This window comes from Giraffa tippelskirchi, chromosome 2, assembly GCF_054371585.1.
Source record: "Giraffa tippelskirchi isolate mGirTip1 chromosome 2, T2T-mGirTip1v1.2.pri, whole genome shotgun sequence".
Classification (NCBI taxonomy): domain Eukaryota; kingdom Metazoa; phylum Chordata; class Mammalia; order Artiodactyla; family Giraffidae; genus Giraffa; species Giraffa tippelskirchi.
The window spans coordinates 138,688,996-138,713,240 of NC_137276.1; the positions used below are offsets into that span (position 1 = coordinate 138,688,996).

The window sequence follows — 24,245 nt, forward strand, 5'->3', positions numbered from 1 at the left end:
TGGAATATAAAAAGAAATATGAGACCAATAGAAAAGGTTCACAATTCAATGATAAAAGAAGTCCAGAAACCCCAGCCAGAATAGGATATTTATTCTATGGAATCTAAGTGTCAGATGAACTTCTGAATACATTGCAGCCACTTCTGAGCAGTTTATAGCTGCCAAATGGGAGAATATACCTCCGAGAACCCTTAGACTTTCGAAGGTTCTTAATCCTACCCCTGGTTGACCTCACAGATTGTATCAGGCAAGCCAAGCAGCAGGCTTGAAGACTCAAGATCTCTTATAGTCTCTCTATATTTTTAGAGAATCTTCAGTCACAATTCCAGATTTCTCTCTTGAGAATTCTATCCACTAAAAAAGGCATTTCCCCACTCCCCATGATTCAGAGCAAATATGGGCCATCTCTGAACAGAGCAAATAGTCTTTGGTGACCAGACTTACCCTAACATTCCAGTTTGTGATCTGTTCATTTCTGAATAGGCTTTGGTAACTAGTCTCCCAAAACACTTCCCACATGAACCATGAGGCCATATATTCATGTCCTTGTATAGCCCCTCCCCTTAAATCTAGGGTAGTCACATGACTTGTATTGGCCAATAGGAAACAGCAGAAATGACATGGCTTGACTTCAATGCTAGGTCATAAAAAGTCCTACATCTTGGGATGCTTATCCAGCAATCCAGTCACTGTGCTGTGAGAAGATCAAGCCATATGGAGAAGCCATATGCGAACACTCCAGTCAAGAGCCATAGCCATAAGTTAAAGATGTCAGGCAGAGAAAGACAAATACTATATGATAGTATCTACATGTGGAATTTTAAAACTACAAAAAACTAGTGAATATAACAAAAAAGAAGCAGATTCATAGATATATAGAGAACAAACTAGTGGTTACTGTTGGAGAGAGGGAAAGGGGAAGAGGCAATACAGGGGCAGGAGGGGAAGAAAGGGTTATTATGGGATTATATGAAATCATCTAGGGGAAACTTTTGAGAATTGTAAAGCACTATAGAATTTAAAGAATTTTTCATTCAGAAGACAAAAAAAAAAAAGAGCCACAGTTGAGTTCTGACAGCCAGAAGCAGAAGACATTTGATTGAGCCATCCTGAATGTCAAGTTCAACAGTCTCTTAATGACTGCGGCCCCAGCCAACATCCGACTGCAACCATGTGAGACCCCAAATAAGAACTACCTAGCCAAACTTCATTACTACTCAGAACCAAAAGAAATAATAACAAAAAACTTGTTTTAAGCCACCAAATTTGTGACTGGTGTGTTACACAAATAAAATCAGACGCAACATTGTGTCTGTGGATACCAGAATCTACTTTATTCAAGGCCTAGAAATGCCAAAGATGACCCTGGGGTCTCAAGGACTTACAACCAACATGCCTCCAGCCTCAGATGCTGAAGGGCTTTGACTGACTCCAAATTCTGAAATAAAGATCAACCAGAAGAACTGAACTCTCTGGTACTGTGTCCTAGAGACAGTTGGAGAATATCACACAACAGCAAAATCTTACTTAATTGCAAATACATTCAACTGGAATTTCAATAAATCATAAATTTATTTTATATGACCTTTACATTTTAAAAGTTTGAAGTAATTTGTTTCCGTAACTTTTGGGATCTTAATTGGATTAGAGGAGCTACTCTTCAAATTTAAAAAAAATCAATAGATGCTTACAATTATGGTCTCATAAAATATTTCAAATGCCGATTCATTTGAAATTATTCCATACAGAGTGCAAGGTAATGGTATGCAACTGGAGTCAAAGGACACATAGCCACTGGCACATGCATAACCCATGGCACATGAAAGACAGATTTTAAACAAGTAGCAAATGATTACAATTTCCAAATAGAGTTCAGTAATAAAGAAGCAATGGCAGGGTAGAGGAAACTCTGATCAAGGAAGTTCTCTCCAGAGAAGAAATATTTAATCTGACACCTGAAGGATCAGAAAAGAACTACACCGAAGGATAGTTAAAACTCTCATGTAATAGATAATTATAACGAACTGTGTTTCTTTCCATGGCAGCCTATCATCTCAGAACACTTAGAAGTCTTCTATTGGCATCTGGACTCATTTCTGAAATGTCAAAGCCTTCTCCCACCTAAGTACGTGTCATCTCTCACTCTTATGCTTTGCCTTATTCCTCAAGACTCCCCCAGTGTGGGCTTAATAGTTTAGCTATCACTCTGCACAAAGCCCTCCTGCACATATTCTCCTCACTTCATCCCCAGCAGCCCTCCTGTACGTAACAGACAGTGTCCATCCCCTGCAGGCATGCACCATGACCCCGAGGAGGAGCACCCTGCCTCAAATCCCACCTGAGTCTCAAATCTTATCTGTTCCTCAAGAAAGAGGAACCTGACATCTTACAAGAATTCATTTATTTACTAGTTTAAAATATTCTCAGCAATTATTTTTTAGTGATAGGATTCTGATCACGTCAGTTAAATTCAATAGGCAATGGAGGGCTGACACATCTGCTTCAGAACAAATCAATGCCTCACTGACACAAAGACCAGGTCCCCTGGTGAGGCTGACATGGTTAGTTGCCTCCCAACACTCACTCCATTCCTCTCCTTCTGCGCCACATGGGTGGGATTAACATCTGTGGCAGAGTCAGCTGGCCGACCATCAAAGGCTCAAGCTCCCTTCCACAGTGTGGAGTGCATGCTGGGGAGCAGATGCCCAGCCAAGGACCACATTTCACATCTCTCCTGACCTGGGAGGGGCCATGTGACTAGCTCTCACCAATGGGATTTGAGCAGAAGTGATGCGTGTCACTTCCGGGCTAACACAATTAAGAAGCAGGAACTTTGGCAGCTCAGTGTGGAAGATGCACAAATTCTAAGACACTAAGAGCTCTCAATAACCTCTTGGAGGTGAACCAATCGTTAGGATTAGGAACATTTACATTGGTCTATAACATGACTGAGAAATAAATGTTTGTTTTATGAAGGCAGAGAGAATTTGGAATTTATATGCTCTAGCAGCTGGCTTTCCTATATTAATATAACATCCTTCCAAGATCCAGGGATGGGTTCTGATTTGGTTCAGGAATGGGCATGTATCCCAGGTCTGAGTCAATCAGTGCATAGTGTTCCTTCAGCCACAGAAGTTTCTTCAGAGACTGACATAGTGCCTAAGTCAGTCCAATTAAAGGAAAGGTTATGATTTTTTCCAAAGTTTTAGAGAAAAGAAGCCTTCTTTGTCCTTCTGAATATGAATAAGAAAGCATGTAGTAGAGCATTTTGCATCAGTTTATCAATAAAGCCAGCATACAAAGGAAAGAAGAACAAAATGAAAAAATAGAACCAGATAGTTAATCAAACTATGCAAATGAATCAAAATATAATCTATAAATATGCTTTAAAATGTCATAAGCTGATAAACTTCTTTCATTTTTAAGCCACTTTGAATTTGTTTCTCTTTATTAACAACTAGTATCTTTTAGACATAGTTGATTGTAAACAAAATTCCCACAGTTTAAGAAAAAGAAATAATTAAAACCCAATTACATTATTAAGTATAATTCAGAGTTCACCAAACACATAAAAGATATGTAATATGGTACATTTAGGATATATAATTGGTACATCAATAAACATTAATCAACATTCATAAATAATTATACCTATATCAGTCAGAATAAGCTGTTTATGCTGCTGTAACAAATAACCCCCCAGATCTCTGTGGCTTATAACAAAATGCATTCTTTGCTAATATTATGCTATGTGCCTTATTCTGGGTCAACTGTGATACAGTTCCATCTTTCCTCCAGGACCTAACCTGCTAAGTTAGCCTCTATCTAGAACATTTCTGCTCTAGTGAACAAGAAAAAAGGTAAAACATGGTGAGCCACATGCTGAATCTTAAAAAATTTCTGTCTGTTCACATGTATTGGTCAGAACAGGCTTGGGGTCACAGGATAGAGAGGTATAACTCTCCCCCAGAAAGAAGCAATGAATATTTACTTTGAATGATATTCAAATATTTTATTCAAAAACTTACCCAAATACTGTATTTGAACAGTGCCTGAAGTTGATAAGCTATACGCTACCTATTAAAGGAGTAAAGACTCTAAAGAAAATTCAGACTGCAACCTTACATTCACTGGCCCTCATATCAGAATCTGACAGTATGTTCATCCATGATTGAAAGAAAACAGACTATCAATAAATAATTATTGAAAAGTCTTCTCTACAACACTGTCTTTTACTATTTTAAAATTTTGATGATTACTACTGAGGTGCTGGTCAATAGAGGGCAGAAGCAAAAAAAAAAAATCAATACCTTAAAATAGAAATTGAGGAGAAAGCTATGCACAGGAATATGTCTATCTCTGCACTATTCTGATATTTGATTTTACTGTTGGGGCCTCTCATCTATAAAGGTAGGTGGTGACAGTAGTTTTACAGAGGACATAGTACTAGAAAGGAGGATTTTACTGTGGATTTCAGAGTGCCAGGCATAATACAAATAAAATCATGTAAGACAGCACAACACCCTTATGAGGTAGGTGGTCTCGCCTCTTTCTTACAGACGTGGAGTCAATGTCCAAGGCTACAGAGATACTCTGAAGCCCCCAGACCTACACCTCCCTTAAGTCAAGTTTTGCTAAAGCAGAGACAAGATCTGACCTCATCCAAATGGTGAGGAGGTGATTCTAAGGTTACATCATTCTCCCTGGCCCGACAAAAGCCCTCAAGAAAAGATCGGCCACCCCCTGGGGGAGAAAGCGCAATATTCTCCTACAGACACCAGGAAGCTTTGACCAACCACCTGAAAACCTGGCAGTGGCATCCCAGGCCCCACAGGCAGGAAGAAGCTGTGCTGGGTGAGCAGAAACCTTCCCATGTAGATGCTTTGCTCCCTGGGATGCAAAAGGCCACCCTGAGTTGGGAGATAAGGAAGATGGTGGAGGGGATGAAAATGGGAGGAAATCAGTTCACTAATCAAGAAAGCCTCATTGGATGAAAACCCTAGACTAGAGCAAGATTAAGGAGTTGGGAGCTTGGGAGGCCAGTTGCTGAGGTCTAAGGAGGTAGACTGGGGTCACAGCAGTGACGAGAAACAGGAAAGCATTTACAGTTATCTCAGGACACGGGAGGCTGAAAGAAAATTAATCAGTGTACCGACTGCTCACTATTTGCATGGGACACAGATCTGGGTGAGTCAGCACTTGAGTGTGACTTTAACCCCATGAAGCCAACAGCTCACTGATAAGGCCAAACCTTCTTTGCTACTGTGCAGCAGGGAGACTTGACCCTGTTCACCGAAGGTTTCACTACATGTCTGTGGCCAGGCTTTGACTTCCCCTGTTAATTATTTTATGATATATCTGTAACCTGCAATTATGGGATATTATCACAAGCATTTGATTCAGAGGAACCAGAGGACCATGTTGACTAATTCAATACCAAAGCGTACACCTTTTTTTTTGCCATGTCACCTGGCCAAGATGGGGAAACAGTGGAAACAGCGACAGACTTTACTTTGGGGGGCTCCAAAATCACTGCAGATGGTGACTGCAGCCATGAAATTAAAAGACGCTTGCTCCTTGGAAGAAAAGTTATGACCAACCTAGACAGCATATTAAAAAGCAGAGACGTTACTTTGCCAACAAAGGTCCATCTAGTCAAAGCTATGGTTTTTCCAATAGTCACATATGGATGTGAGAGCTGGACTATAAAGAAAGCTGAGTGATGAAGAATTGATGCTTTTGAACTGTCGTGTTGAGGAAGACTCTTGAGAATCCCTTGGACTGCAAGCAGATCCAACCAGTCCATCCTAAAGGAAATCAGTCCTTCATTGGAAGGACTGATGTTGAAGCTGAAACTCCAATGCTTTGGCCACCTGATGAGAAGAACTGACTCATTTGAAAAGACTGTGATGCTGGGAAAGATTCAAAGCAGGAGGAGAAGGGGAGAACAGAGGATGAGATGGTTAGATGGCATTACGGACTCAATGGACATGAGTCTGAGTAAACTCTGGGAGTTAACGATGAACAGGGAGGCCTGGTGGGCTGCAGTCCATGGGGTCGCAAAGAGTCAGACATGACTGAGCGACTGAACTGATGTCACCTGGCACACGGGGGTCTTGCTCCCTGACCAGGGGATCCCGTGGCCCTGGCAGGGGAAGCCTGGAGTCTTAACCACTGGATCAGTGGGTAAGTCCTATGTGTATGTATTTTGCAGCTAACAAAGTGCTTCCCATATATTATCTCACTGAAACTCCTGCCAGTTCTGCAAAAGAAGTATTCTCTCTCTTTATTGGTATGAAAACTGAGATTGGGGACTATCAGCAATTTGTCCAAAGTCTCATAGCAAGTGGCAGAAATAGAATTTGAATTTAGATCTGACAATGTGACATGGCCCTGAGGAAAGAAATTCAGAAATAAGAGAGGACAATTGTGGGAATATACTGGAATAGAGAAGAAGGTCCCCATGACAGCTGTAAAACTATTTCAAGGAGAAATGAAGACAAATTAGAATTAAGCTCTCTTTTAATTATACATTTACCAGTGATCTGTCATTGGGAAAGAATTAATACATAGAGTATCAATTTTCAGTAAATATAAATGGCAAATAAGGCATTTAATGAATTGCAAATGACAGTATTTCTAAAAGTAGTTATCAATCACGAGTAAAGGCCTCCCCATTTATTAATCATATATTTCATTTCAGCAAAGAATCTAACAGAATGGCTTAAAGAGAACCCAGGGATGCTACAGATGGTGACCAGGAAGGTAGGCATGAAAAATAAAACTTCTGTTTTATCCATTTAAAATGTGAGGAGGAGACAAGGAAGAAGGAAAATACTTGCAAATGGGATTTAAAATGTATCGGGTAACTGATGCAACATTAAGAAAACTGCATATTCATCAACTAGAAGGTATGTTCTTGGGCCAACTAAGAACAAAAAAAGTGAAAAGGAAAGACTCTTGGCCAGAAGTAAACAGCAGTCCAGAAAAGACAAAGAGAAAAAGGACAACAGGCTGGAAGAGTCACCATGGTTATGGAAAGGCCTCCAATGTTGCCAAACTCCCCCAGAGAGGGAGCCATCAATCCACACGGTTTCAGGTATTTTCCCTAGCTAGAATGTCATTCAAAACAAAGGCCAAAAGAGCAAGTCCTCTCCCCTACCTCATCCTGCAGACCCATCTAAAAAAGCGTTACATGTCTTTGGTTAACTGACTGATTTTTAACTTCATTATGAAGTCTTACTAGCTTGTTCTGGATGTGGTAGTAAACCCACCCTGCAAAGGATTTAGGGCAGAGTAAAATTACCAAGGGACCATAAATCTGATAGTATCTCTCGAAGCTATTACAGAAGGCATGGTGCAAGAAAGGAATATGTGTCATCACAGATCTGGATCAGAGAAGCAAAGCTGAAAGGGAGGGTAAGAAGTGTCTACAAATGGTTGCTGTAATTGGCCACACTTTGTCCTTCTTATAATTTTGAAATTACGCCATTATTTTACCCGCTTATATGTTGTTGTTTAGTCATTAAGTCGTGTCCAACTCTTTTGAGACCCCATGGACTATAGCCCGTCAGGCTCCTCTGTCCATGGCATTTCCTAGGCAAGAATACTGGAGTAGGTTGCCATTTCCTTCTCCATGGGATCTCCCTGACCCAGGATCGAACCCACTACTCTTGCATTGGCAGGTAGATTCTTGACCACTGAGCTACTAGGGAAGCCTATGTAAACATATACAACCCTTAATACTGCTTTCGAAACACACAAAAAGTATAATAACAAATAGTTTTCAATTGGAAAGAACAGAAAGAAAAATAAAGTGTTAGAATTCTCAAATTTATATACCAGGGTAGAAATGTCTGCTACCAACTCAGAAGCATACCAAATTGCCATTTTTCTCAGGAAATCGAAGGATTCAACATCTCATTCAAATAACTCTGCATATATGAAGCCAGAGTCTAATTAAATTACATCAGTCATCAATCTGCTTTTGCTAAACTTCCTTTCCACAGAACTGCTAATAGAGATGTGTGAATCCCCAAATATGAATGTTTAAATATTGAACTCTTAGCACTGTGTTTTCTAAACAAATCCTCTTAGCAGCACATCCGGTTTGCTCTGCCTCGCACATCCTCTCTCCCCCACACACCTATGTTTTTCTTTCACATCCTTGTTTCTGCAGTCCAGTCTCCCTGCTCACAACTCCAATAATCCGAATGGCAGAAAAGTGTGAATGAGCAAAAACCAATTTTGTTATTACTACCATTTCCTTCTGCTTACTCTCAAAACAGAAGCTGCATAAGGGAGAAATCGGTCACATATAAAATTATTAAAAGAATCCTTCATACAAAATAATCATTCCCCAAAGGGAAGCTTCCTAAACATTAACTAAGGGCACCAAGACAGCTCTGGCCTAGCCTTGGGCCTTCATCTCCTAGCAGATCTCCTATTTTATCTCAACAGCATTTAAGGAGATCTATAGCAGAACCAATATTTACCACAGTTAGAATGAAATGAGTAATTTCTGCATAGTGAAAAGGATGGCCCTCTACTACAGATACCCCATTCCCAGGAAATAAGTCAAAAAACTTTCTCTGAAAGCAATGGGTTTGAAAGCTGTCTGGTAGCTAAGGAATCATTTCCCTGTACCACGTTTCTCTTATGGGTGGCCTGGAAAAAGTTACCCTCGTCTTCCTTATTTCAAGCCTCAGTTGCAGAACAGAATCATTCTATTTTCTCTCATTGACCATATATTTTGCTGCAAAACCCCTCTTGTGCTACAGCTTATAATGCTCTTAAAATACACAGATTATCTCAAATATGTGTGATTCTGTAGCCCCACTCCTGAGGCTAGAAAATTATACTCTTGGTTCCTGGCATTTTATAGTTTATATTCATCTTACACTGGCATTATAATCAAAATAAACATTCAAAAGCTCTTATGAAAACATGGCTTTATTCTCTTTTTTAAACTGAACTACCTTATCCCTTTACACTTGGTTTGAAGAAAGTTCTAAAAATTAGAAAACGCAAGTGATCACTTTGAAAAAATAACAAAGGGGCAATTAGATTTATCATCATTGAAATAGTGGCAGAATCCAAATGAAATTCCTTGGAGTATTTGGGTGTCATGGTTAATAATTTTGAAACATACAACTTCAACTAAAACTGAAGGGGGGACCCTCAACTGTCCACAGATCCACACAAGAACACGTTTTATAAATACACACTCATGCCTTGTTGCTGGCTCAATTCTGTCTTTCAGTAAAGCCATTCTCCTTCACCACGAGTGCACACAAACGTCTTGTGTTTCTTCATGTAGCCTGTTTTGGTGTTTATCCCACTGAGCTCAACGAAACCTCCAGAACCACAGGGCACCTTGAGCTAGTGTGCACTCAGGTGCAACTGAACATACCTGGGCCATCCAACAACATCCAACACGTTTATTTAATGCATCTTCCTGTATAAGGAAGTGAGTGACTGATAGTATTGATTAAAACCAGCCAAGCATAATGGTCACTGGCATTCAACATCCAAACTTTCTAAAACATAGTGCAATCCCCGTCTGAAAACCTACTCTGCGTTCTTAACATTTCTGGTTGAGACGTCTACTTTTTAACAATTTGTTTTCTGTTTTCCCTCCATGCTTTCTCTGGAATCTCCAGCAGTCCCTTTGCATGAAAAAGTTGGTATAAGCATTCATGTTGGGGGTTCCAGAAAAACCAAAAGATGAAAGCAACTAGCAATATTAAAGGGCTCTCTCGCCAGGCAGCTGCTGATTCTGTTTTTGTTTGGGTTGTTTTTGTGATTGTTTTTTATCTGAAAAGCATTATTGTCTCCTTAGAAATGACTGCTAAGTCGCTTCAGTCATGTCCGACTCTGTGCGATCCCATAGATGGCAGCCCACCAGGCTCTGCCATCCCTGGGATTCTCCAGGCAAGAATACTGGAGTGGGTTGCCATTTCCTTCTCTAGTGCATGAAAGGGAAAAGTGAAAGTGAAGTTGTTCAGTTGTGTCCAACTCATAGTGACCCCATGGACTGTAGCCTACCAGGCTCCTCCGTCCATGGGATTTTCCAGGCAAGAGTACTGGAGTGGGGTGCCATTGCCTTCTCTGAGAAATGACTACCAGATCAAAATGGTCAAAAAGACACCAAAGCTCCTGGACTCTCAAAAGACCATCCATTGTCTGTGATGCAGTGTCCCCAACAGTGGCTTTTCACCACTGGAAAGCTCTTGTGTATTACTGCCACAAAGACCAGAAGTCATACGCAGAAAGCAAGTCCATGGAGCCAAGTGCTAAGTGAATCTTTCCAAATTCTAACTCTGTGCTTATAAAAGTCGAAAGAAAGCCATACAATAAAAGGTATACAGTCCTGGAATTACCCCCACGGCAGCATTTGGAGCCACCTTACTATCTTTGCTATCTCCCTAAACCATCTCCTTCTTCCCAGTTTCTTATTTCTGGGGCTCACTGCTCCCCACCACCTGAGCCCCACCACCATGGATTCTGATTTAATTACTTTGGGGTAGATCCCAAACACCAGTATATTTGAGCTCTCCAAATGATTCTATCCAGCTATATTTGAATCTTTTCTTAGGACTTCTCTGGTGGCTCAGTGGTAAAGAAACCACCTGCCAATGCAGGAGAAGAGGGTTCAATCCCTGGGTCACGAAGAACTCCTAGCGAAGCAAATGGCAACCCACTCCAGTATTCTTGCCTGGGAAATCCCATGCATAGAGGAGCCTGGTGGGCTACAGTCCATGGGGTCACAAAAGAGTCGGACACGACTTAGCGACTAAAACAAAAACAATCTTCTCTTAAATTGTCCACTACCCTGTCCCCCAAAATAAAAAGCAAACAAAAAAATAGACTAGGTCTGAGACTTTGTTAGCCCTCCCCTTATTTAATTCCCACAGATTATTCAACGATGCATCTAGTCAAATACTTCACACAAGATTCAAGTGATTTGGCTATCAGAACAAAGCTGAGGACTTGCTTTCGGATGCGATGCACAGAGGAAAGACTCATAAACTTGTGGCTTGCTTTTCTTGCCTGAAAAACACACTGGTGACCTTGGGCAAATTTACAGTCACAGTGCATTGTTCAGAAAATGGGAATTTGAATCCAGCACCATTGACTAGTAAGCTGTAAGGTGTACTTAGCTTGTGATTTCAGACAATTAAGTGACGAAGTCTCTCCTAAGACATCCATTGAACAAAGATTTGTAGAGTTGCCTAAATAAAACTAAAAACATAAAGTGATGGAAAACCACACTGCAGATAACTCTGGGAAGAAAGTGAAAGACAGGAAGATAACCAGCCCTTGTCACAGAAAAGATTACTTATATCAACTGTGGCAAAATTCCCCTTTACTGAGAACTGTATGAAATTATTTCTTGAAATGAAGGTGCCCTCTATGAAAAATCTTATTATCTTTATGAGTTCTGGAATGCCCAGGCAATGTCATGTTCTACTTTTATTTCTGAATGAAAACAAAAAGGCAGTGGAATGTTCAGATTAAGTAAATTCTTAGGCTTTGGTGTAAAGCAAATCCAGGCTGGATCCTAGCTCTGTGCTCAAAACTGAAGGGCCTGGAGCAAACAACTAGTGTATCCCAAGTGCCCTCACCACAAAACCAGGATAACAAAACACAGAGGTGTGAGAACTCACCTCATAACACGTGCACATTCAGTACTCTTCATTAGTACCATTACTTGTTGTTTTGTAAATTATGTCCATTTTACAGATGAAGCAACTAAGGCGCAAAGAGGCTGAGTAGTTTGCCCATGGCCACACAGCTTGGTAGTAGTAGAGCCAAGATATCAGCCTAAACAATGTGGCTCCGGAATCTACATGCCTAATCCCTCCCAGTATTTTTAATATTCTATCACTTTAGAACTGTATTAAATTTACACACTTCATTACAATTTACAAAAGCTTACACATATGTTATCTCATTTTTGACATTACTAGTGTGGAGGAAGCCAAAGCAGAGGTACTGTTCCTATCTTATACTTGAGGACGTTGAACTCAAAGAGTCAGTACCCTGCCCAAGGACACCAGGCTAATGAGTAGCAAAGCTTGGACTCAAGCTATGTTTTGATACTCTGGTGAACATCATCCATCAAAAAACATGCCCATGGTACGCAAAATATTCTGAACTTTTGAGATGAACACACCTAAGAAAAAAATAAGCATCTATCTTCTAAGTAGACAGGGTTTAAAATGCTCCAGAGAGCATTTTCTTCTTAGAAAAATTATTACTAATTGTCAACTCTATATAATGAAATGTTATGATATCATCCAGGCAAATTGTGTAAGAGTGAAAGAAGGAAATAAATGGTTGTGTTCCATATACCCTGGAAGCAGTCTACCAGTCCTGGCCTATGCCACAGATTCACTTGGAAGGTTTCCTAAGGTGCAGCTCATCATATTAGGTATCACAGTATTTTCTTTTCTTGAGAGTAAAACCTTAGTGACTGAGAGATTATTATAACTCAAGGGCAGGAAGAGAGATCTGATCCACAGATCATGAGGCCCATTGAAAGCCCTGGATGCATAATGCTTTTTACCTTGACATTTCCCATCCTCTTCAGATTCATCTACCCAGTATTTAGGCCAAAGAAATGAAGACACAATACTACTTCATGATTCAAACAACATCTCTCCTGGTGCTTTAATGTTGCAGTAAGGATGCTTAGATCACTATCATCATATGCATTCAGGTAAATGGGGAGTCTGCTCAGAGTTTCAAACTGTGCCTAGCAGTAATGATGTTGGATGCACCGACTTCTCTGCCAAGCCTAGCAGCTGGAAAATTAGCTTAGACACACATATACACACACCACAGCAAGATGTTTAGCAAAGAGAACTGGATGAGAGGGCCATGGCTTTTTATTTGATTTCTGTTTTATAAACAACATAATCACATGCCGACCTGAGCAGGAGCCACTTCTCTGAGCTCCTGTCAATCTTAGGAATAAAAAGTGACTGACCTTTTCCAGCCCTGTGGCCACTGCTAAGTTTTCCAAATTTACTGTCATATTGAGTGCAGCACTTTAAGGGCATCATCTTTTCGGATTTTAAATAGCTCAGCTGGAATTCCATCATCTCCACCAGCTTTGTTCATAGTAATGCTTTCTAAGACCCACTTGCAGTTTTTGGATAGCACTATCTTCTACGGGATGAATGTTGAGCCTAAAAGTAAGGTGCACCTTTTGAAACCATGCGGATTTCAGTTTGGGCATCAGATCTTTGCTCTCAGATACAGCTTCAGGTGGCAAGGAGTTGGAGGAAACTCTTGGAGAGTCTCCGGAAAGAACTTCTTGAACTGTGGTTAGAAAGTTTGTTCTAGCTGCACCAGAGACAAAATACACTAAAGTGGTGAGTGTGGGAAGAGCATTTTGTTCAGGTGCAGATCGAAGGCTATGGGGCTCGCACCTCAAGCACTCTGCGTCTCACTACATTCCTACCATGAGTGTTCAGTGTTTCCCTAACCACAGATAAATGTGACTGGAGTGGGGGCGGGGGATCTTTCAGGAAACATTTAATTGTCCATCTAATATACAAATGTCCTCCATCCTAGGCATTTGAAGGCTCAGAAGATAAATTTAGAAATTTGTCTTTAAATGCATTACACCCATACAAACTCTTAACCCTCAAATTTGAAGCAAGTTTTTTTCTGAGCTTGGAGTGGTTAAAGAATGTTTTGTCAGAAAAGATGTAAAACAAGGTACGCTGTTGGCCATGTACCACTGTCCAGATGGTTGTGACTCAACCAGAGTAGGGCTGTGACCCTTGGGCTTACCCTGAGCCCACTGTACTGAGACATCTGTCCACACATTCTGTCTCTCCCAAAAGACTATAAGTTCTTCAAGGGCAGGAAACTGATTTTATTTCTCTTTGTACACTCAGTGCCCAACACCATGCTTGGCTAGGGCTATTAAAAAGGTGTCCAATAAATATTTGTTTAACTGAACTGAATTATGTGTCCAGGAACCTAATTTGCTCTCTGATGCTGCCACCAACCTAGTGTTTACAGATCAAACCCAAAACTCCCACTCCCTCCAAGATACACAAAAACTTTTGTTCTGACCTCGAGGCTGTGGAGCCAGCTAAAAATGTACACGGTATCTGTGAGTGCATTGGAAAAAATGAAATCAATGACAATACTTTGACGCCTTGTCTGCTTTTGCCCTAGGTTAGAGAACTAGGCAGATTGAATACACTAGCCATAAGTGTCAAAGTAGCACACTTCAAACCCTTGAACAACATTCTCGTCATATCACTTTCTGCTCTAATGTCACCCCCTCACAGAGGTCTTCTCTGACCATGCTTCTAAAATAAGTCCTGGGTGCTCTCTAGCAAATTATCCTACTTTATCTTCCTCAGACCACAGGTCAACATCTGAAAGTATATGACCATTCACATTTATTTCCCCTTGAATGGGAACTCCATGTGGGCAGGGGCCTTGCCTCTGTGTGTGTGTGTGTGTGTGTGTGTGTGAGTGTGTGTATGTTGCCATCTTCCCTTCACGTAGAATTACAGAACAGTTGCTAAATGAATGCATAAGTAATAGTCACCAACAGTAAGTATCTATAAGGGCCTGGTTTTGTTTTCAAAACCAGGAAACCATCAGCATTAGCATGTAAGTAATTTAGAGAGGCAAGCAATGACCTCCACGCCTGACAGGTATTAAGAGAAGTGAAGCATGGTATTATTGTCAAATAGAAGACCCCCAGTGCTTGGAATCGGAGAAGGCAATGGCACCCCACTCCAGTACTCTTGCCTGGGAAACCCCATGAACGGAGGAGCCTGGTAGGCTACAGCCCATGGGGTCGCGAAGAGTCAGACACGACTGAGCAACTTCACTTTCACTTTTCACTTTCATGCACTGGAGAAGGAAATGGCAACCCACTCCAGTATTCTTGCCTGGAGAATCCCAGGGACAAAGGAGCCTGGTGGGCTGCCGTCTATGGGGTCGCACAGAGTCGGACACAACTAAAGCGACTTAGCAGTAGCAGTGCTTGGAATGGCACTGCAGTTTGCTAAGTGTGTGGCTTCACAATGTTAGCAAATTTAGCAAAGTATATATGGAGAAGAGTCAGGCATAGAATTCAGTATTCTATGGCTCATGAAACCACAATGTAGTCATTGATAACCAGCAACAGGCACACAGTGATCTTTCTCTCAGTTAATAAACCATTGTCAGGGGTATATGTATGTCTGTCATGGAGAAGGAAATGGCAGCCCACTCCAGTATTCTTGCCTGGAGAATCCCATAGACAGAGGAGCTTGGTGGGCTGCCGTCTATGGGGTCTCACAGTCGGACACGACTGAAGCAACTTGGCAGCAGCAGCAGCATGTATGTCTGTCAAGTGCTGATGTTCAATATTTTCAGGAAAGTGAGTGTTTCTAGGATTTTGTTCATTGTGCCTTTTATATACTAGGCACTCAATAACTATTTATTGAGTTGATTTGATTGATCTCCTTTAAAATATGCTTTAAAAAATGTTAACAAGAGCAATGCCCCCATGGAACAACTTTTATGCATCCATTAAAAAAAATATTTGAATTTGGAACAAATACTGTACTCTAAGGAACCAAAATTGCAAAGTAAATTAATTCTTTAAAAGATTTATATGACTAAATTTTGATCCCTTGAATGGCGACTTTTCAAATCCAGCCTAAAATTTCTAGTGTGTTTTTAATCTTATCTAATCCAATGAGCTTTAACAGGCAAAGTTATTCCCACTAGAACCAAAACCTAGCTATTTCATTTTTGTAACCTTCTGTGTAAAGAAATGGGCTGAACTAATTTTTTCTGAATTTTTTACATTTAATCAACTACATCATTGCCAAAGAAAACCACTTTTCAAAAGTCTTTCTATCTTGGTTTATAACTTATAATCAAAAACTGGAATTTTGCATCTGATGGGCTTTAGTGTGTAACATTATACTGTCAAAATTTTGATGCTGTAGTTAAAAGTAAGAGATAGTTTCCATTATAAAAAATTTCCCATAGTATGGTTACCCAGTGAAAAACATTTTCCTATAAAAATGGTCTTTCCAATTCATACGTTAGAAATTATTGTGGGTAATTTTTAAAAGAGCATCAAAAAAAATTTTTTATTGGCTCTAAATAAACTGCATTTACCTAGTCCCATCAGTTGGTTGCTGTATACATAATGTGATAAAAAATGTACATGCATGGTGATATACGTATTCCTGTGGCTAATTCCTGTTGACATATGGCAGAGGCCGACACAATATTGTAAAGCAATTATCCTCCAATTAAAACAAAAGTACAGGCAAAGAAATTGTAATTTCAAAACAAAAACTTGAGATTTGAAACCCTGACAACTTACTTGTTCTTGTACAGTCAGGGGTATGTGAACTGATTTCAGCTACAGCCTGTGCTGAACAGCAGGAGAAAGTAGAAATAGGTCATAAATATGAGGTCCAAAACAATCCAGGAAGCTTGAAATGTCACTGATATATCACAGAGGATCTCACAAAGATGTACCTTAGCTCTGGGCTTCGACCCTTGGACCTCAGGGGGTAAAGATGCTTGGAAATCTGATCTGTCCTGACAGGGTGAGGCAACCCTCCATGACCTTCCCAAAGCCCCACTGTGTTTGAGGCTCAAGGGCCAGCACACTTCACCCTGAACTGTGAGCTTCCTTTAATTGTACACTTCACTTTCATTTTCCCGTAGAGTCCTGGGCTAGGGAACTTCTCTGTCCTGTTCTGAAAACTGGAAGCTACTCAAATGTCAACCATAGAGTTCAATAAAATGTGTCACATCCAAACGATGAAGGATCTGCTGCCTTTAAAAGAATGGGTTAGATTGATACATAGGGACAAGAAGGGTCCAAGGTATATGATTAAGTATTTAAAAAGAGAACAGCAAGTTGCTATAAAAGGTTGTAACTTTATACGCACATACGTGCTAACAGACACACTACACTGAATGGTATATTGGAGCCATCGGCAGGCAGTGTGTGACAAAACAGAGTAGGCAACAATTAACTTTCATTTTTGGTGTGATCGTTTTTGCAGTTTTTAAATTTTTAGAGCAAGTATAAATTTTTAAGCAGGAAAAATATCTCTAAGGTAATGAAAAATATTGATTAAAAACTTTAAGACATTACATAACAAGCATACTAGGGTACAGCAAGTCTGATTCACCCAATGAACCGTTATAATACCTATGGCTGGAATTTAGAAGTCCATGAACCACTGACACTGTATGAAAACTTTTAAGGATATTTTATGCATATATGAAAACATATGCGTTATCTGGAGGGAGACTTCATACCTTTCATCAGATTCTCAGAGGTGTCTGAGACTCTAAACAAGGTTAAAAACCGTGACCCTATCAGAAACCAAGAGAGTTGCTCAATCCCTCCATTTTTATTATCATTTTATCATGAAACATTTTATTACTACTTAATTTCATGGTTTCTGCCAAAGATAAAGTCTATAATCAGCATTAAAGTATAAAATTGTGGTTCTTAGTTTCTGCCCTCATTTCAAAGGGGCTTCCAATGCCTTAAAAGCAGCTCAAAGAGCAAGACAAAAAGTCACTCCAGGCTGGTCTTGCAGGAAAAAAACTTCTAACAGCAACGGAAACCCTGCAGTCATTTAGAGCTTGAGGACAGTTGTCCAAGGCACAAATAGTCAGTCCTGTTTTCACCATAGAGACGAGAGATTAGTAGAAGGGTAAGTAGGGGAGAAGGGTAGAGGGATTCAACGGGAGGAAGAAGACGTGGTTGATTTGAACTAAGGGGGGCTCCATTGGGTGGGTGGAATTAATTTGATCAGTTAAACAAGATTGAATGCAACATCATTTGGTCAGCCTTAAATTGAAAGAGCCTTTCATTATAAATGAACATTAAAATATACAGCAAAATTATTGTTGCTATGCTCTATATTAGTGCTGCTTGAATTAGAGTTGGAATTTGTCTAAAACCTTGGCTTCTGATGACCTTTGTAAAGCTGACTGCCCCCAAATCCCTCGGAATTACATGAGTCCACAAACTGTTTTACTATCTCTATCTTGATTCCACTTACAGTCTCCAGAATCAAGTCCAGTGCAGCGTTTCCATAAACCTTAAGATCAAGTGTAGATCAATAACAATTTGTAATTTAAGTGAGGAGCCATAGGTTAAACTTGCACTGGCAAAATGAGGAGCATTATTGCTGAAAATTAGGAATAATACTCTACTTTCCAAACGTGCTTTCCAGGTGGTTTATCACTGTCAAAATAAGCCAACTGTGGATTTAGTATGCAATTAAAGTGTCAGATATCCCCAAGTTCTAGTGCTGACAATACCTGACTGCACAGGTTTTACAGGCAAACAAATTGAAGGGGTTCACATAATCCAGCAAAGCCCATCGCTAACCACCATCACCTAATTGTACTGATATCTGCCATATGCAAAGCACAGAAATGGGGACTGTACAAAACAGAAATGGACTCTCTAGGAATTTTACAGTTTAGATAGAAAAATAAGATACAGAAAGTGAAGAAAGTAATTTATAACAAAATATCCAAATGATGATAGGATAAAAATAATTCCATACTATTGGAAGGAAAAAACATAGGGAAACATGTCTCCAGGAGGGTTGAGGATGAACCACATGAAGAAGGAAGGGTTTCAACTAAGTCTTAAAGGAGTTAGATGTTGATGGTCAAAGGACAGTATGGGCAGGTCTACAGACTATGACAACATTGTGGCCAAAGGTTGGAAGATGGAGACACAAGACTAGGCTGACAAAAGACTGAGAAAAGCAGAATGATTAAACAAATCAGGTTAAATGATCTAACTTGGATAGGGAGACAAACAAGCCTGAAAGTTTTATAAAATAATGATGAACATGTGTTGAGCTCTTACTATTACATATATTTAAGGTGCTTTAATACATTAGTTCATCAAATCCTCCCATGAAGAAAATATCTTTAGTCTATAACTAAGGAAACTGTGGCCAAAAAAGATTAAGTGGCCTTTATTTCACCCAGTTAGTAATTGGTGGAGTCAGGATTCGGATCCAAGGCCAATCTATGTCAGAACGTGCGCTCAGAATAACCATCTGACTTAATAGTGGGAGGACCTCAAAGGCCTGACTAAAAAAATTGGGGTTTCAGTGTCAGGTGTAAAAATTGGGAGTTTATCTCATAACCCATTGGTAATCCTTATAGGCATAGTTCACCACTACTCTACATGCATTGCTTTATCTGATGATTTTGCTAACAATGCTAACTGAAAGTTAGCAAGTATTTATTGACCAGTCCCTTGACTGATTTAGTACTGATTTAGATATTATAGAGTTCTCAGTCCAGACATTATTGGGAGAATCTGTTGTGTCAGTATTCTATCACCATACTTCTACCTTTGTATCCATAGGACTTAATTTTACCTGTTCTTCACCCACCACTTCTGCTAAAAATACAAATCATGACAATAAACAGAATAATGTACATTTATTTTCAAATGTTCCCTGAACATATCAACCTTGCTGCAAGGAGAGCCATTCTTGTCAAATAATACATCTGTCCCTTAAAAACTAATTTCTCCATCTTAGGTTCATGTTTAAAATTCAGGTGGGTTCTTGAGTTACAGAGGTACAGGACATGACATCTGGACCCTCCTAGGGAGCAGGAGTGAACTCTTCCTCTGTGATACGCACAGTAGCCAAATGACTTCTTCTCCCACTGAGGAAAACCACAGAAAACTGTCTCCAAATGATTTACTGCTCAACCCCCAGCCCACAAATCAAAGAATTGGGTTGAGGGAGAAATAAGGAAGAATGGTAACCAGTGGCTATGAGACGGGGAGTGACTGTTTCAGTTTATTTTCTTAAGCCAATTAATGATGAAGCAGCGTGGAGGGAAAGAAAGACACAACATGGCTGAGAAAGACTTTTTTTCCAGATAAATGGCCAGATATCAGATTCTGTAATAAGTACTTCCACCTATCAAAACACACACACACACAGAGTAACTCTGGGGTGGAGGAAGAAGATACAGATCTTAGAAACACAAGGTAATATTAAGGAAGCCTTGTGGGTATCATAAAATGTTGGAACTTTGAAGGACCTTTGTAGATCATTTAATCCAGACGCTGCAAAACCAGGGTCCATGAACTATACATGACAGGTAGAGGTGTTTGGCTGGACCTGCAAAATGCTGTATGTTGCTGTTTAAATTGAGTCAACATTATAAAGTAGAGGAAAATTCACAGAACAATCCAGATATGTGGCTTCTCTTAAGTATGGAAGACCTAGCAGCACTGGGCTGCCTTTCCCAAATGCAGCAGGGAGTTGGGGCACCTTTAGAAAAGGCTTGAAACCCCAGCTTGACACAATCTCCACCACTGCCTCTAGCTCTGGAGTACAAAAGCTCCATGTCAACATTTTAAATAAAAATAGGAGAGTGCTCAGTGCGCACACCACTGTGCCTCGTGCATTTGTTGTACCTGCCAAATCCTGTAGGCATTCAAGTTTACAAGCTCAGCTCTACTCGAACCCCCTCATTTAGAGAAGAGTAGTTCAGCTCTTCTCTAGAGTAGTGAAGTGAAGTACAAATCTCATTCCCAGAATTCCCTGGTAGTCCAGCGGTTAAGACTCCATGCTTCCAATGCAGGGGGACCAGGGTTAATCCCTGGTAGAGGAACTAATCTCCCATGCCACATGTTGTAGCCAAAAATATAAATATATAAATTAATAATTTTTAAAAAAATATTTTTTAAACTCATTCTCTTAAAAGTAAAATTTCATACACAAGGGATCATGAGAACCAGAGGGTATGCACAACTAAACTTAGGCTGTGTACATACAATGCCAACACCTGTGGAGCAAAGGTGAATTCCCACTGTATGCACAAAGTGCCCCTCACCTCCCCTAAAAAGGGGCAAAAGAAGATTCTCAAGTTTTCAGAATAAAGGTACCACTTAGTTTGGCTTGCTGTAGACAGTTTTGACTTGTCCAAATTTTACATATGACTCCCATTTATCCTGAAGACGTGATTGATGAGGAGATATACAAACTGCTTACTCTATACATGCAAATATGTCTACAGAGGAGACTGGATAAAAACAGAATGGGGAGGAGGGGAGGATGTCTTAAAAATTTGGAATATGTAACAGATCAAACGGAAGGAAAGTGACTGAGATTGATTGAGTGATGGCTTGTGACTGAGGTACAGGGGGTACACTTACTCCAATTTATTCTTACAGCAGCCTAGGAAAGTGATGTTATAACTCTTCCTTTACAAGTAAAGATCCTGGAGCTCAGAGGCATTCAATTGCTTGAAGATGACCTGGCTATTCAATCAGAGACCACATCCAGATGCAAACTGACGAGAACAGTGGTAACCTTCACAACCAGATGGCTCATTCCTACTCACCAGTATTTGTTTCTTAAGTCTGCTTGTCCCCAAAGCCCACCAAGTGCTATTACAAAGACTTTCATAAATGTCATAGTTTGAACAAACTTAACACACAAAATTAATTCCTTTAAGCGGGTTCTTAAACAAAGTTAAGAAAGCTTTGGTCGTTCTTTTTTTATAGCCCCCAATTCCTAGTCTGGTGTTACTATAGGAATTAATAAAAATCTCTTCTCCAGATAAAGTGTCTCCTTTAGAATTTTTTCAAACGTTAGTAGTCAAGGATTTGGCTGTATATACAAGCTAAAAGCAGCATGTTTGTTGATGGATAAGAATAAAAACTAAAATCAAAATAAGAAGTAATTCAAAAATGAGAGCTTTTGAAGAGTCAGGAATTTGATTAAAACTTCACTTGCTTTTTTTTTTTTCCTATAATGAAACAGTTCTTTAACCACAAAACAGCTCTTATAATAATGCAGAAGAGTATAGTTCCAAGTAAAACACTCCCCCCATTTTAATCATGGCTATTATTTTTTTAAATGAAAATGGCTGAGGTCATTGTAATCTATTTTAGGGTTTGCATGGGTTGGTGGTATTTTTTTCTTGGCTTTGAGCTCTTCATGTTAGCAGCTAAATGTTATAGGTTTTTCTGTGTGCCCTTTCAAATCCCATTCTTTTTAATAATGTTGTCCTTTATACACATAAATTAGAGTGAATTCCACTTTCTTTCCTAACAACTCCAGATGCAGTCCACACTTTCAAGAGGTCCAGAACTTGCCTTTTCTTTTTAATTATGGCTATACTTCTTAGAACAAGTATGTTCCAATCTGCATAAAAATGCTGTGGGTGTTCAAATGCTGAGAGATGAGTAAAACCATAGGATTCATGTGGTCCATTTCAGACCCATACTGAAACAGTAGGATAACATGTGTATCTACCCCTTCCAACTTACAGAGACAGACACAGATAAAGAAAAATGCTCAGAAAGAAAACTCCGTCTGGGCAAAGTTCCACACCTACCAATATTTACGGACTGCTATAGCCTACAGATAGCCATTTAGGACACATCAGTGAAGCTCTCTGTCTTCTAGGATCCAGCAGGCAAAATTATCAAATATCTAAAGACAGTAGAGTTACACAGTCAGGCCTCCCTTTAGATGTGATTAATATTGCACTGACTTTCTGAACTTAGCCTGGTTTTTAGTATAACTCACTACCACATCACACAGAACAGCCCAAGATCCCTCTAAATAGCACCTACCCAGCCACACGTGAGAGAATGTCTTTGTAAAACACATATTGTGAAGATCTGCCTATTAAAAATCCTTAAGCTCTGTTTGTTTGTTTATTTTTTTTAAAAAATCAACTTGCAAGGCCAGTGTAATAAGACATTGTGGCTTTTATGGAAGAGGTGAAATAATTTTAAACACAGACACACAATGAGTTTATTTATTTAGAAACTTGTTAAATAGAGTCTGGGAATTCAAATATTCAATGTTGACATTGTACAGAACTGGCCAGGAGCCAGAATCCAGTCTCCAGAGGGACCCATTGGACAAGGAATTCAGGCCTTTCTCTCCTCCCACTTGAGCTAAATAGGTAGAGGCCATTAGTTATACCCACAGCAATATCTGAACCGCACTCAAATAAGCTGCCCTAGCCAGGGCACTTCAAAGGACGGTAAGTGTGTTTAGCTTTTTAGTGCTGAACTAGAGCAATATGTCACACTTTTGAAAGAGTTTTGTAAACAGTTTCTTCCTTATGTAGAAATGTCTCTGAAGTTTCTTGTATGGCATGTAAGCAAAGGTAATTAACAAGGATTACACTTTTTTCATTTACTGGGGGAAAAAAAAATAATACCCATCTGTGTGCAAACTGGAGATCTAGGAAGAAGAAACATGCTGCTTCTCTCTTCCTTTCTCCCCTCTCTTGTTTGTTCCATTTGTTTGTCTCCTTTTCATCCTCTTCCTCACACTTGTTCTCACTACCCAGCCAATCTCCTTGAGAATTCCCTGGTAAATTCAAGAGTGGGAAGGGGAAAATCTAATTTTAGAAAGAGGACCTTGGCAAATGAAGTGGGGAGGAAACTAGTGATTCATATAAAAGAAAAGCAGACCCCACAGATCTTTGTAGAAAGTGCCTAGAGCCAAGACTTTCAGCTCAAGAAGGGTTAACCACCTCTCCAGAAAAATGTGCCCAGCATCTTTATAGAGTGACTGTCTGCTCCTGCCCCACCTCCCCAGAGCCCCTCTCTCCTCTGTCCCAGGGGGCTAGAAAGGGGCCTGCTCTGCCAGAGAGAGTGAATGAGTAAGTGTCCCTGAACCCCCAAGCTGTGAGTGAGTGAGTGTGTGTGTGTGTTTGTGCATGTGTTGTACAGGATCAGTGCAAACCAGGCTCCAAGAGAAGCACCGTGCCAGGCACACAGCATCTCTGATGTTGAAAGGGAAGAAGCTTTGGGCCTGGGAGCTAGGAGCCGAGCAGCTGGAGGAGCGAGGTGAGGAGGGGAGGGCGCTCTGGTGAGCACTACCTCCCTCCTCTCTAAGGCCTCCCCAGCTCCACCCCCAAGTCCCATCCGGCCTGGTTTTGAGATGATTGGAGGGGTGGGGGGGACGGCAGTGAACAGACGATATACCCAGCCCTTGGGAATAGGGCTCTGCCAAGCGCTGAGTACCTTGGGAACACGGTAAGAGCCATTGGCCGGCAGATGACAAGTCAAGTTTCTCCATTTCAGGGCCCGCTTCCAGCAGAGGCAAACGGAGGATGTGTGGGGAGAGAGGAGACTGGGCCAGGCCTGCCGAGGGCAACAAGTCGGTGCTCCCCTGCCCTCCTCTGCCCTCCTGGCCCGGGAGGATGGAGCC

General features: G+C 40.4%; 1 protein-coding gene and 1 long non-coding RNA gene across 10 annotated transcripts in view; one reads left to right on the forward strand and one right to left on the reverse strand.

Moving 5' to 3' along the window:
- MECOM (MDS1 and EVI1 complex locus) overlaps nucleotides 1–24,245 on the reverse strand; it is a 617,068-nt gene that overhangs the window by 588,104 nt on the left and 4,719 nt on the right. For 2 of the 9 annotated variants that reach the window (XM_081570792.1, XM_081570765.1), the window contains exon 1: nucleotides 445–542. The exons of 6 other annotated variants lie outside the window; for them this stretch is intronic. The gene's annotated coding sequence lies outside the window, so the exon portion shown is untranslated. Of the gene's footprint in view, nucleotides 1–444; nucleotides 543–24,245 lie in introns of those variants that run through there. One more of the 9 variants, XM_081570791.1, reaches the window with a different exon arrangement.
- LOC145538566 (uncharacterized) lies at nucleotides 689–8,945 on the forward strand. The gene is made up of 2 exons (XR_014077021.1): nucleotides 689–2,125; nucleotides 6,704–8,945. It is a non-coding gene; the product is annotated as an uncharacterized LOC145538566 (long non-coding RNA).